Source organism: Apis cerana, linkage group LG1 (genome assembly GCF_029169275.1).
Source record: "Apis cerana isolate GH-2021 linkage group LG1, AcerK_1.0, whole genome shotgun sequence".
In the NCBI taxonomy this organism is placed as follows: Eukaryota; Metazoa; Arthropoda; class Insecta; order Hymenoptera; family Apidae; genus Apis; species Apis cerana.
The window spans coordinates 14,142,841-14,157,701 of NC_083852.1; the positions used below are offsets into that span (position 1 = coordinate 14,142,841).

The 14,861-nt window shown below is 27.5% G+C and overlaps 1 protein-coding gene and 3 long non-coding RNA genes across 5 annotated transcripts in view; 1 reads left to right on the forward strand and 3 right to left on the reverse strand.

Moving 5' to 3' along the window:
- Nucleotides 1-14,861, reverse strand: part of LOC108003597 (cysteine-rich motor neuron 1 protein) — a 262,593-nt gene that overhangs the window by 156,447 nt on the left and 91,285 nt on the right. The gene's annotated exons all lie outside the window — the stretch shown is intronic.
- LOC133666142 (uncharacterized) overlaps nucleotides 1-14,861 on the forward strand; it is a 171,464-nt gene that overhangs the window by 65,317 nt on the left and 91,286 nt on the right. The window lies entirely within an intron of this gene.
- Nucleotides 4,324-5,967, reverse strand: LOC133666145 (uncharacterized). The gene is made up of 2 exons (XR_009829869.1): nucleotides 4,961-5,967; nucleotides 4,324-4,870 (listed from the first exon to the last, which is right to left on the reverse strand). It is a non-coding gene; the product is annotated as an uncharacterized LOC133666145 (long non-coding RNA).
- On the reverse strand, nucleotides 6,707-12,834 carry LOC133666143 (uncharacterized). The gene is made up of 2 exons (XR_009829867.1): nucleotides 11,946-12,834; nucleotides 6,707-11,656 (listed from the first exon to the last, which is right to left on the reverse strand). It is a non-coding gene; the product is annotated as an uncharacterized LOC133666143 (long non-coding RNA).

Genomic DNA, 14,861 nt, shown 5'->3' on the forward strand with positions numbered 1-14,861 from the left:
ATTAAATCAAAATGTTTAAAAAGATATGGTATTCATAGCAAGAATAAAGAGTAAAATTAGAAAATAATTCAATGATATATAATATCTATATAATATCTAGAAGAAATCAATTGCAATGATTTTTAACTATTAATTGTAATATTTATTTTAATTATATTTATAAATTTATTTTAAAATATAAAAATAATTGATACGTTTAATATATATTTTTATATTATATAATGTTTTTTTCATTTAAATTAAATTTATTTTATTCTAGAAGAGAATTGGAAAAATCTTAAATTATTTGATCGTTATAAAAAGAGATCACGACTTAAAAAAAATTAGGAAACATATTTTGTTTATATATGTAATCGCTGTGTATAAATCGCTGTTATACTCTTACGTATTAATTTTATATATTATGTATCAATAAAAAAAAAAAGAAATGCAACATTAAAAATATCAATTTTTAGAAAAGTCATCAATGTATTTTACTGTACTACTTTAAGTAAATCTAAAAAAATAAAGTAGTATAATAAAATATATACTAATACATTAATCTTTTAATCTCCAGGATATATAAGAACTATTTATAAATTTCGATATTTTTTTTACAATTTCTGATTTTTTAAGTGTAATTCTTAAGAATGATTTTTCTTAAAAAGCTGAAAAAACTGATAGATTAATATTTGGGATTTTTTTGTTTGTAAACTGTTACACAAACAATATTCATAAAAAGTGCTACAAAATAACTATAAAAAGTTTACGAACTATGCGAATTGTTCATGAACATTATTTGCATAATCGCAAAATTTTTGTTGATAAGGATTTATATAATATGATATTTATTAAGATTTTTGTGACTTCTGTCCTCAAGTTTTATAGTAGGATGTTTAATATATAAAAAAAATATATTTTTTTTATGATCAAATTATATATATAAATTCGTATCGTTATCTTATTAAAAATCTTCCAATAATTCCAATTTATGATATTTAAAAATATTATTTAAATATTTATTTTTATCAAATGTATCATCAACAAACTTCAAAATTTCCGATATTATCCGTTGTCATATATCACTATAATCTCTATGTTTTATTATTTGATTTGTTATTTTATATATGTATTGTGGATTTTTTTCATATTTAACTTCAACTAAAAACATTGAATTTATGTTTATCTAAGAATAAGATTTTTTTCCTAGAAACTATTATCATTGTTAATAGAATTTTTTATTGCAAAACAATATTTTTTTAGGAAAATATTATTCAATGACATTTATATCACGTATTTTCCGTTTATATTTTTGCATATTCATAGTCATTACATTACAAAATTCTACGTTTCTCTTACATAAGTGATATTTTAGGATTAATTAAATTTTTTATTGTTTATATTCAATATTGACATTTATAAATAAAAAGAAATATTAAATATAAATTAGACAAATTTTAGAATAATTTTGAAACGTTTAAATATTTTTATTAACTATTTTTATGTATTTATATAATAAAAATATTATATTATAAATAATGTATATATTATTGAATTATTTTCTAATTTCATTAAAACAATCTTAGAACATAATCATGAAAAGATACGAATCTATCCATTTTTTAAATAATAATGTGAGAACATTATTTTTCATTCTTAGCTTCAGACTACGATGAAATATTTTATTACGATGAAATTGAAATCTCAATAAATATTATTACAATAATATTGCAAAAAAATATCAAACTGCAAATTTATAATAATGTATTAAAAATCATAGAATTAATTCAAATAGTTTTGTCAATCATTGTATCGTAAAAGATCCAATAAATACCAATCGATAATGAACAATCGCTTGTGATCTTAATCTATTTTTTCTCTCTCACAAGCAACAACGCAATCTATATGAGTCAGAACGAACATCCAATTTTTAACATTGAGGAAAGAAATCGTAGATTGTAAAATGGAGGATCATGATTTATCAAAAATGACGCGGTAGAACGTATACGAATACAGGCCGAGTACAGTAAGACCACCTCTCCTATATGTATAGTACCCGACGCGACGACCAGTTTGCTGACATCACCACCCATATTACACTAACCTACGTAAACATTTGTCACGTGTACGCATGTACGCAGACATAACCTCATTCATGCGTTTACATAGATGGTAAGCATGCGGTCATTTTTCCCGTTTATTCTTCGTCGCGAGAAAATGGAGGTATTAAAAATGATAGTTGCAAGTATCGAGACGTGGAAGAAAAATGTCTACATACAAAGTGATGATGATGATTTCCTCCACAAGGTGACGAGAAGAAACAAAATCTCGAGCGTGCAATGCAATTCTCATGGGAAGATCTTTGCAACGGTCTCGGTAGTGTACTAAGCGGAATGGGTGTCTAAGCACGTTCGCTAAACAGCCAGATACGTTCGCCAGATAGAAGATACTTATGGCACTTCGGGGTATGAACTCGTGACCGTAGAATCCCTGCAGAGTATAGTTGCCCCTCGGGCATGGATATATTCCACTACGTAACGACTGTGTTTCTCCTCGCGAACTGAGAACTCCTTAGAATTGCGTTTCGCATGCGCGCGCATCAACTTGTTTTTTTTGTTTATTCATTTGTTCAAATTGTTTATTTTTTAAAATTTTTTCTTTAGAAAAACTAAAAAAAATTTTTGGACTTATTTCGAGATTATTGGAAATTGTAAAAATGTCAAAAATTCTATTTAAATAAGGAAATTGTAAATTATATAATTTTATAAAATTTGAAAAAACTTATATATGAAACTTATACATAAATTTGAAAATATGATAATAATATATAAAAATATATATATATATATATTTATGATAAATTATTGGTAAATTAAATTTTTTTTTCAAATTAAAAAAATCTTTTTTAAATTTATGCGATAAATTAAAATTGTATAATGAATTATCTATTGATTTAATATATGCATTTCTTGTATTTTGAAGTAATAATATGAATTATTCTATTTAAGTTTCTTAAGAATAATACGCATTATTGTTACATGCTTACATTGCTGAATATTTAACGAATTAAAGTATATTTATATTAACGTTATTAAAACAATATTTTGTTACAATATAACGATTAATTAATTAATATTAATGTCAAAATTACAATTATAATGTTCATTTGTCTGTATCTTTAAATATATTCGATAACTTGTGGAGATGTGTAGATATAGTATTAAGTATATCCTGAAATCGATAAGGAATTCGAAGACTGAGATATATATTCTGTAAACGAAGTCTTGACAATATATCTTAGATTGTTCTCGTTAGAGGAACCAGGTGAAATGCAATGATAGTCTTGCAGCTACGAATATCAATATAACTTTAACAAACGGCATACATACACTGAGAATCACTTCTGCGTTATACATAGAACCGACTCATCGAATTCCGATCGATCCTTCCTCTCTTCCAGATATATCTTGCGCATCCACCTTTACCACTATCACACAGTATCGAATATAAATTTGAAATTTAGATAATCATATTTACATTAATACGAATTTATATCTAGTTATTCGACGCGATTCAAATATCATAACAATTATATCATATCATAATTAAATAATCTCCTTAATCAATCTCCGTTTAAATTTTATATATATATATAAAATTTAGTAGTAGTAATTTTGTTCAATACTGTGTGTATGTGTATATATATATATAATTACTACTATTAATTCAAATATTGGACAAATATACATATATAAGTAGAAAATATATATTTATTCAGCTAGTATTTATATGAATTCTATTTATATGAAACGATATACAGCATACATTATATACTGATTATTAAAATTCTAACTGAACGTTCATTATTTAAATTATTATTGAGTCATTTCTTTTATTTCTTTATAATACAATATGATTAAAAATGTATGTCGTATCTATAATACAAAGTAGATAAATGAATTCATTAAGTATTAATATTTAATCCAATGCAAAATTGTTTTTAAATTAATAATATTCAATACATTATTATGAATTTTACAGAAAATATTTTCTGAAATTTATTTATTTTATATTGTTTTTAATTTGATGTAAAAACAGTGGATTTTTATTATACGAACAACTGGTTATGTGAACATAACCAATATATTTGTCCTTCTTCGTATAATGAAATTCTGTTTATGTTAAATATTTATGTTACATACTATTTCCAGAATAAGCAGACAAAAGTTCAAGTTTTTAAAATGTGTATAATAAAAAAAATTACAGGAAAAAAATATGAACCAAATTTGATTGGACAAAATTATAAGATAATAAAATTAATTAAAAATTAGCATTTCTTTTACAGAAATATTGTATTAATATTCGATAAATCTTTCTTTTAACATCTTTCAAATTATTCGATATATAATTCTTTTGAATTGATTTTATATTATATTTGAATTTTATATACATTTAATTCATTCATATTACAAAATTATTCACATATATATTCTCATTAAGAAACTAAAAATTTTCGATATTTAAATCGGATAAATAAGTAAGGCATTCCAAAACTTTCATATTTTTCAAAATTCGTTGTATTGATTTTACAGTATGAATCACATCATTGTTGAAAAATATGATTCTCACCTGTCATGCACGCTTGCCTGATTGTTCTTCTAACAATTGAACATATTTCCTGCAGCTCGATAAAAAATTTATTTCCATCTTTCTCCGATATTCAATACCAGTCAGCTCCCCAGTAACTGTCATTCATTCGACGACGACTCAAAGCTATTTCTCTTTTCTTAAATCATGTAATGTAATAATTTGATTCGTTAAATTTTCAGATTTAACTTAAAATAACGAGTCAGCTTAAATTTTTTTTTTATTAAATACGACCTTTTGTTACCTGAAGAATAAACAAATTCATTAAACGACTAACTCAAAAATACGTGTCACAAACGTGTGAAATAATTTATTATTTTGTCCAATACTGTACATCGTATTCGCGCAACGTCTCAATGTGGTGAACCGTGGCAGTCGGCGTGTCAATTCGGTAAATTGGTACCCATCGTTAATTCCGATTAATCGAGATCAATGATGCTTACTTGATACGTGTTATGTGATCGACTGTTTCAATCGAACGATGGAAAATCAGAGGCCTGATTCCGGAAACGCATTGGCTAAAGATGAGGACGAAGCCTACCGTTTGTTTTCATTCGAGCTCGTGACTTGCAAACGAGGAGGACGAGACACGAATATACATCGTGTCGTGTCGTGGTGCAGTACTGTGACGCATGATTCACGATGAAGCGACAAATTCATTTGATGATTTTAATCGATGGGATCCTTGTCGTCATAGACTCGAATATCGGACATTCCCCATTCCCCAAGCGTGCAAAATCATCGAATGAGAAACGATTCGTGATTCGTTTTCCCACGAAACGAGGATTGAAACGATTAAACGATAGGTCGAATCGATGCTACTATTTCTAATCAGTGAAACCATCTCCTTCCTATATGTCAAATAAATATCCAATCGTTGAAACGTTCGATCGGAATCGAGCGATTAAATTTTCCATCGAAAGCAATGTCGCGAAGGGAAGCGTGTCAGATATCGAATCAAAGATATCCGATATAGCTACAAAAAAATAAATCGTGACTAATATTTAAGCAATGCTATATAACTAGACTGCAGATTTTTATGGTAAAATAAATTAAAATATTTAATTAATATGTAAAAAATATATCATGTTATACTATGTGTCAGACTATGTAATGTATTCGTAAGATATTAATAATTTACTAATTTTTTGATAAATTCTTATCGTCTCTTTAAAAAAATTGAGTTAAAAAAAATCATTTTATAAAATGTAATATGTATATTGTTTTAATATTATATTATAATATTGGATTATAATCAATAATTTCACCTAAAATATATTTAAATTCAAAATATAATTATAAATTTATATATTTTTTCTAATCGTATTAAAAATACATATATAAAATATTCATTTATTATTATTTATTAAAAAAACATATTTTACAAAAAATATATATTTGCATAAAAATCCACAATCTACGTATAACTAATATTTCACAATGTTTTTTTCGTTTAACTATTGTGAAAGAACAAGGTTTTCAACAACAGTTAAAAATTTTCCTGGAAATTTTCATAAAGTAGCTCGAGGTGTCAAGTTTCATGCGTAAGGCCAGGGTTACATGAATGTCAAGAAACAGACGTTATATTACGTCGTAATAAAGTAGACGGGGGCGTAGAAACAAGGCGGCGAATATAGCATTAAATATCTCAGAATATAATAGATATTAACATAAATTTTGAATGTAATAGAAAATGAAACTCAGAATACACTCATCCATATCAGGCAATAAAAAAAATATATATATACATATATTCTTATTTTTTTATTTTTAATCTGATCTTTTATAAACGAATACAAATCATAGTTAGTTTTAAGCATCTCGTTGATAAAAATTTATATAATTTCAACTCAAAAACATAATTTAGAAAAATTATAATATCGGCAATCATAATCAATAAAATAAATGTAATAATCAATCAATTTTGATAATAAATTTTATCATATTGTTAGTTATTTTAATTTTTTGCCTATTAAATAAAAAATTGATGAAAAACAGTAAGTTGAGCACATGGAAAAAATGATTTATATGTTAATTATAATGTGAAATAATTCTAGATTCGGTAAAAGAAATCTTGTAATTTTTAATTAGTTTTTTTTATACATAAATAAGATTATTTAATTTTATTCATTATAATTTTTCAGCGAACAAATTTTAATTTTTTATCGATAAAATTGTGTTACAACCAATTCATTATACAGTCATAGCAGTTATAACACTTATTTTTTGATTAATAACCGGAATATCATTTAGCGAAACTATTACAACTCAATAACGTTAGCTAAATAAACAAGAGAATTAGAATTTTTGTTATAACAGTTCTTTCGTAATTGTATTCCAAAGCAATACTACGTCTCCAGTCTATTACTGTTTACATTAGAGACATAATGATCATACGAGCCATGTTCGTTTTATGCGTTCTATAATATAATATTACGATAAAAAAAAATGAATATAACGCTTGTGAGCTTAGCTAAAAAATTCCACGTTACACGAGCCTCGTGGATTATTCGAATCGATCATTATGATAAATGGGAAGGACGACTTGTCACGAGTGAATTATCGATTCCAAGTGATCGCGCGCACGAGCGCGAATAGTCAGTTTCCTATGGCAAACTGGCGTTATCGAAGTTCCGACCGCACCTACACACCATCTCCACTCGCGTTTCTATATACCATTTTCGACAATCCCGCATCTCCAGCACCGGCGAACGCCTACGCGATGCGTCGCACTCCGCTTGAAACGGTACGGTATCTGCCGTTGACGGTTCGTCGATTACGTTTCCATCGAGAACACCAAGTTCGGCTCGTTGCCCGCGTTTTCATCGGTGTGCTTTAAACAACTTCCATCGGCAACATTCTTTAAACGTTCCCGGTTTCGGCCCACGCAACCGACCGCGCAATCCACGCCCACGCTCGAGTCGAATCGAGCTATTATTTCCTTCCTTTCCGAAATCGTAAAAACACGAAACCAACCGAATCAATGCGAAGTTATTTCAGTTATTTAATCTATTCGACCGATCTGACCTCGACACCGATCTCTACTGATCTCAGCGCCTCTCCTTTACTTCGATTGTTTGTTAATGAGCTTAAGCGTGTATGCACTTGCATTACTGGTAAGTTGGCACTTGGGAAGAATGTGGGTCTAATTGGTCGATTTCAACGGATTCGTAAAAATAAGGGTATTTGTAGAAAGTATCATATTTGCAGATAAAGTCATCACGTATTGATAAAAGATAGGAAAGATTTTTGTCTTTATGTAGTTCCGACTAGCAATTTTTACGTTATATTTGTTATATATTATTCATAAAGTGTTTGGACGAAGTAAGTAGAAAATTTAAAAAATTGTTTAATTTTAAAAATTAAAACACACACAAAATATGCAAAAATTGTTCAAGTTTATTTTTCAAGTTAAAAAGAATTTAACTTTATATTAGATAAAGTGAAACAACCTGCAGTGAATAGTTCTGTTTTCATCATTCTCTTTCCATCTCACTTCATGTAGTGCAAAATTAAATCGCTTATAATACGAAAGAAGTTTGAACGAATATTTTTGCATAATCAACTTTTGTGTTTAGTTTTTCTAGAATCGCTCCTTAAATTTTCTACCTTAGTTCGTTCGAACATCCAAACAAGTATCATATTTGCTTACTTGCGAATTTACTACGATCGTAACGTCGATGAAAAACATGTTGCTTAAACGTCTTACCACGAATTCAAAAAATATTCACAAAATGTTGATATTCTGTTCGAAAACGCAAAAATTTCGCTTCGCGTTATTTACGTTTGTCGAGATAATGGAAAGGTCAGGAGGCTTTTATCCTCGTTGCGCCTTTTCTGTCTATTTTGCTCTTATACTGGCTGGTCCGTCATTCATAGTACAAATAGGATCAGACAGATTTTATGACTCAAAATAAGTCGACTCAAGAATAACAAAATTATATAAGAAATTTCGTTTTTGAATAAATCAAATTTAAAAATTGTTCAAATACACAAGTGAAATTAATTAATTTTTTATAATATATGAATGATAAAATGTTGAGAGAAAATTATTCCAAGTGTGAAAAGAAGCAAAAAGTATAGAATATGTAAAAATTATCGATTACTCGTTCTTTGTATATTCAATTTGATTTTCAAAAACAAACTTTTTCGATTCAAAAACAAAGAAGCGATAAAATTTTGTTCTACATTTTTTGTTTATTTTTATATGCAGAGTAATCATTTATTAAAAGTTCATTTGTATCCAATTAAAATTTAACTAATTTTTTATATTTAAAACATTTTCAAACTCAAAAACGAATATAAACAAAATTGTATTACATATTTCTTATTTATAGTTTTAAAATTTCCCTGACCTAATTTGTATTATGAAATACGAATCATTTTGTATACATTCATATATAAATCTTTATGTATTGTAGGATCGATAAGTTATGTTATCAAAATTAACAATAATCTTTTTTAATATATTTAATGATAAATATATAGTCATAATAAATTATAAATATATAAAACAATTTTTTTATTATGGAATATTTCCATAGAAGGAATCAATCCTTAAAATTTCAGTATTATTTATATTTTTTAAAATATAATTTTAGAGATAGAGCAAAATTTTACACTATAAAATATTGAGATTTTTAATTATGTTTAAAAAATTTATCAAAAATATTTCCAAAACATGAAAATTTGAGAATTGATTTCACGTTCTCAAAGAAATTTTGCAAAGAAATCGTCCAAAAATAAATTGTTCTATATATAATCCATTATACTCTACATATATATGAAAACTTTCGTGACAGACTCTGTAGCATTAAAATTACAAGATATAGGTCGAAACCTGATTTTCAGATTTGTGAAATTCGAAACTTTAAGATTTTGAATTTTTTAAAAATGTAGAAACTTCAAATTCTCAAAATCCAAAATATATCTATATTTTTATTTCTTCTTGTACTTTTTTTAAAGAAATTTTCGATTAAAAATCGAAACTTAATAAATTTTGATTTTTGAAATTTTTTTACATTTTATTTTTTCTTTGTCTAATAAATTATTGAAGTCATATTAATTAAAATTTAAACACAAACTCAATTATTTATTTTAATTATTAATCAACATAAATTTTAAAAATTAATCAAATTATAAAGTAATTGTAAATTAAAAAAATTTGAAAATTAAAAATTTTTTCGAAAAGTTTCGAATATCTCGTCTTTGAAAATTACATAAAATTCAATGTTATTTAAATTTCGAATAACCTTGATATTTTGTTCGACAATCATTCAATTATTCATTCCAATATTTCTATTAACGTCAGTCAGAGATAGACAAAAATTAATAATTTAATTTAAGAATAAAATTATTTCAATAATTCAATAATTATTCAGTAATTATCACAAATAATTGTAGTGTCAAACGATCAAAATTATATGAAGAATGGACAACAATAATTACGAACAAATTATATTATTCAAGCATTTTGATAAATTACTTTGATTAAATTACTTATTTTAATAAAAAATAAGTATATTCAAAATTTTTAATTTTATTTTTTAATGCTCAACTTTGGCATCAATATATATAGTTTTTATAATCATCGAAAATATTCCTCGAGTACTTTTTTACTTTGAATTCAATTAAGAACGGACGAAATTTGATTATTTAGATACGTATTTATTATACGTATAAAGGAAAAAAGAAATGATAAAAATGGGATGACAATTCATTACAAAAAGACATTCGTATCTTTTATCTCTTCGTGTACTTACATGTCTTTTCTATTCTATAACATTATAAATAAAACCTATAAAAAAATATGATTCGGTTGTCGTTAGTTTGATATCGATGCACTTATATGTATGTATGTACTTAAATCGGGCGCTTGGCAAGAGATTTCGACGATTCGCATTCTTAAAACGGTGACGTAGCGCGATAAGATAAGCGACGAAAATAAATCTCACCTTTTTCGTTCGCTTTCCAAATCAAAGAAATAAAATGAAAAACCGAACGAATGGAATCGAGTTCACGAATGAAAAGTTAAATAAAGTTAACGTAAAGAATGTTGTTCAAAACATAAACACGAATGTTGTAAACTTTTGAGTTTTGTTCCGCACGAGCCAAAATATATCGATGAATCGTCGTATATTTTTATACAGTGTCGAACATTCGTGATAAAAAGAAACAGTTCTAAATGTGTTGCGAAGTTGTAGAAGAGTATTAGAATATATTATTTCGTTTTTTATTAAATTTTACATTAAAACTTTCCCTTCTGTTTCGTTGCTATCCAAAATATTCGACACGTTGCAATAGCATGCGACGAAAAATCGATGCCACGTGCTTCGCAAACTTTCGAACCAAAATACTAGCTGGCTTCCTGACCGGACCTAAGACAACTTCGGCACGGTTGTCTGGTCGCATAAATCTGTCCTCGTGCCGAACCACGAGGAAGTCTTTTCTTAAATGCCAACATCCATTCGAACAACTGGACGACCACTTGCGAGCTCATCATTCACGCGAGTCGAGCCATAATTTTCTTAACGCGTTCTAATTTTTACCCAGAATTCTCAGAATTGAGAAATAATTCATTCGATGTCAGTTCTATTGCGAGTTCTATATGCGAGCTGTTCTATTTGTATAACATTGCCAAATCGTTTTAAAAATGGTACACAAAGATTAATTCGAATCGAACGAAATAAAAATGCATTAGATATTCTAGTTACAGATATTCTAGTAGGTACGAATTAAAGTGCGAATTAGCAAACGATGATAGTTCGACCTTCGCCAATAACGAGTGAAAAAAAAACAGCGATGCGAGCGCAACTCGCGAGCGAAAACATTTGACTTTCCCCCACCATTGATCAATTCTCTGACCGCCACCTGTGGCTTTGCTCGTCTTTCACGGCCACCGCGAATTCCTGAGAAATTGTAAGTAGGTTCATAAAACCACCGATACGGTTGTCGAGCCTCATAGTTAACGTCTTGTGAAAAATAAACATCAACTTCAAACCGATAAGCGAAGCGGTCTTCAAGGTCAATCCTGAAATTCCAGTTTAGTTTCAGATCACTGATAAATTGGTGAGACGCGAAAGAAATTCAAAATGACGATATCACGATGGCAACGAGAAAATTTTGGATCTCTCACTAGTTTTTCGTTCTCATAATCCATTAGCAGTTTCTTCTAATCATTCGCAAAGGAGAAAGAAAAGGAAGAAAGAGAGCGGAAACAGAAATTATTCTATAACACTGGATTGTTCTTGGATCGTAATCATTCATATTCCATGATCGCGAGAAGCACCGGCAATTTTTCAAATGTTTAGATTACTTACTTAGAATATTCTTCGAGAAGTATCAAAAAAAGGCAATGGATGGAAACCACAAAATTTTATCGCGATCACGATTTTTTTCGCGAAACATGACAAGTAACTTCTGGGTAAGTAATGGAAATACAGTCGTTGAAGTAATTCGAACGAGTCAAGCGTTTTAAAATTGATCGAACACGCGAAGAAACGTAGGCAAAATCGAAATTCGCCGTCAAGCACGGACACGCCGTTATCTCAACGACAACGAACCGAAACTCACGCGAGGCGCGAGCGAAACTGACTCGAGCCGCGACTCGTTCTACGGTTTTATACGAGTGAGTGGATTCCCCCCTACAGCCACGCGATGCGTATATACTTACGCACTACAGAACTCGCCACACGAATCTACGTTCTTCCTGATTCAATGTTTTCGCTTGACCCTCTCCGATATCGAACTTATTTCTTTCTCATCCTAACTAAACTGTTTATTCAGAACTAATTCCAATTATTTTAAATTTGACAATTTGAAACTGATCGGGATAAGTGGTCGCATGTTTCTAAATACTATAGGCCAGAGGTGATGAACTGGCGATCCACGAGTCGCAATTGACCCGCCGCGTTCTTGATTTCTTGGCTCGAAGAGACATCCCTACCATACCGATTTGACTCTTATATTGCATGAAATTTTTTTTATGTACTTTTTTTTTTGATTCTGAATTTTATTAACGTTATACATTTTTATATACTAATAATGAAAAATCTGATTGATTGAGAGAATGTTTAATTGAAATAGAGGATAAAAACAAAGTAATGAGGAAAATTCAAAGTTTAGAGAACACCTTAAATTTGACATGAAATTAGAAATTATTGACAAAAGTTTAAATTTAAAAACAATTTTCCCATATTTTTCTTCGCTTCTATATATAGTATTCTTAAAATGAATATAAAATTCAAAGTTAAATCAAAATAGAAAAAACAATAACAGTTATAGAAGTAAAAAATCAAAAACAAGCTATTGTAACTGTAAACGCCGGAAGTGCCAACACATCACATTTCATCAATTAAGACCAGTGAAACATAACTTCAAACAACAACTGGACAAACATCCCACGCATTCCGATCTTCAAGGAGAGATGTCTGTGCCAGAACACAAAATTTTGCATCAAAGTAAAATCAACAACAACAACATATGCGTGAGACGAGTCAAAAATCTTTTCTAAATAAAATGATCAAAAGATGATCAGCGTTTCTAAGCAACTGCACAGTCAGCCCTTAAGAATCCATCTTGAATCTATTCTATTTTTATTCTATATAGATTCAATTATAGATTGTAACTTCTTATCGTAACGTTAAAAGACTCCAATTTTTAGAATTGCGTCATATTGTACAGATTTATTATATTCATAATCAATCATTGAGAGATTAATTGAATGTGTTTACTTAACGGACTCTGTAGAATTTAATGTCATCCATAAATATCGTGATGTGATTTACAAAAAGCAAGATTTCTAGTGTTTGTTTGGTTTCAGTTTTGTAAAATTTTATATTATCAATTGATAACAAATTTCGAGAAATAAGAAGTAAAGGAAGAAGGAATGAATTTCAGATTTAAAATTTCAATTTCGAGTATTTATTATTATAATTTTTACTTGTTATATGATAAAAAATTTTCAATAATAAACATTGAAAATTATATATGTATATTTATGTTATATTAATACATTGAATACTGTTTATCTAAATGTTATTAATATAACAGTTGTCGTCATAAGAGTATCAAGTAGATATGCGTGCCGATGATGTCTAGCTATATATCATATCTATAGACCCTTATATGAATAAAATAGTTTCATCTGTAATCCACCAAAAATTTGATCGCTCGTATTTAAGAAATTATATATATATATATTATGTATATATGACTTTTATTTCTTCAATTGTAGATAATTGTTATAATGTTTTTAAATATAATATATAGTTGATATATTTTAATTATAAAAAAATTATAAAAAATTCATAAAATTAACTTATTATTGCTAGTCCTCTATGTGAAAATAATACATATAAATAATAACTTCTATTCAAAATAATCAGGATTCATAAATTTTACTATATAATACACTATATTATTCATAAAGTTTTGAATGAAAAAGTACTTTTTTAAATAAAGATAAAATTTGTTAATTACATCTTTTTTTTTTATTTGAAGTTCTTAAATATAAAAGATTATATAAATCTTAAATATGAAGATTAAATTAAAACCAAATTTAAGTTATTTAATTCATTAATTAGAAAAAAGTAAAAAACAAACTTTTTTTATTCTATTTATTAATTTAAATAATCTTCTTATATTAATGTCCTTTCCTGATATTGAAATGGTAAAGAAATAGCTTAACAAAATATCTAACATTTAAAATAATTTTTCAATTTACTTTTTTTCATTTAATAAAAATCTTTCATAGAATTTATAAAACTTTTATTGCCAAACAAATGGATATATTAAGTTGTAATAAAATTACTATATATACGAATCCAAGAAAACCTAGCCAATCTTACTGAATGTAAGATATATCATGTGGTGAATTTCAACCAATACTTTGCTTTATTGGCACATCTCACTAAAAAAGCATCATAAAACATCTATCACAAGCAACAAATCACCAACACACAATTCCTAACACTTTAGAAAAAGCAACATAACCTTCTGCTCTCTACCCAACCTATCAACCATACTGAGAAAATACGATCAGACAGCCACTTCATAACCCACACTCATAATATCTTCTCCTACAGACCTCCAATAAAAAATCTGGCGATTTGCATACAATGCTGACATTAAGATATTTCACACAATGACTACAAACAATAATAATTCAGAAAGAATGATAATAGCTATTTTAGAAATATTATCTCAGTGGACAATTAAATATCAAAAAAAGTTTG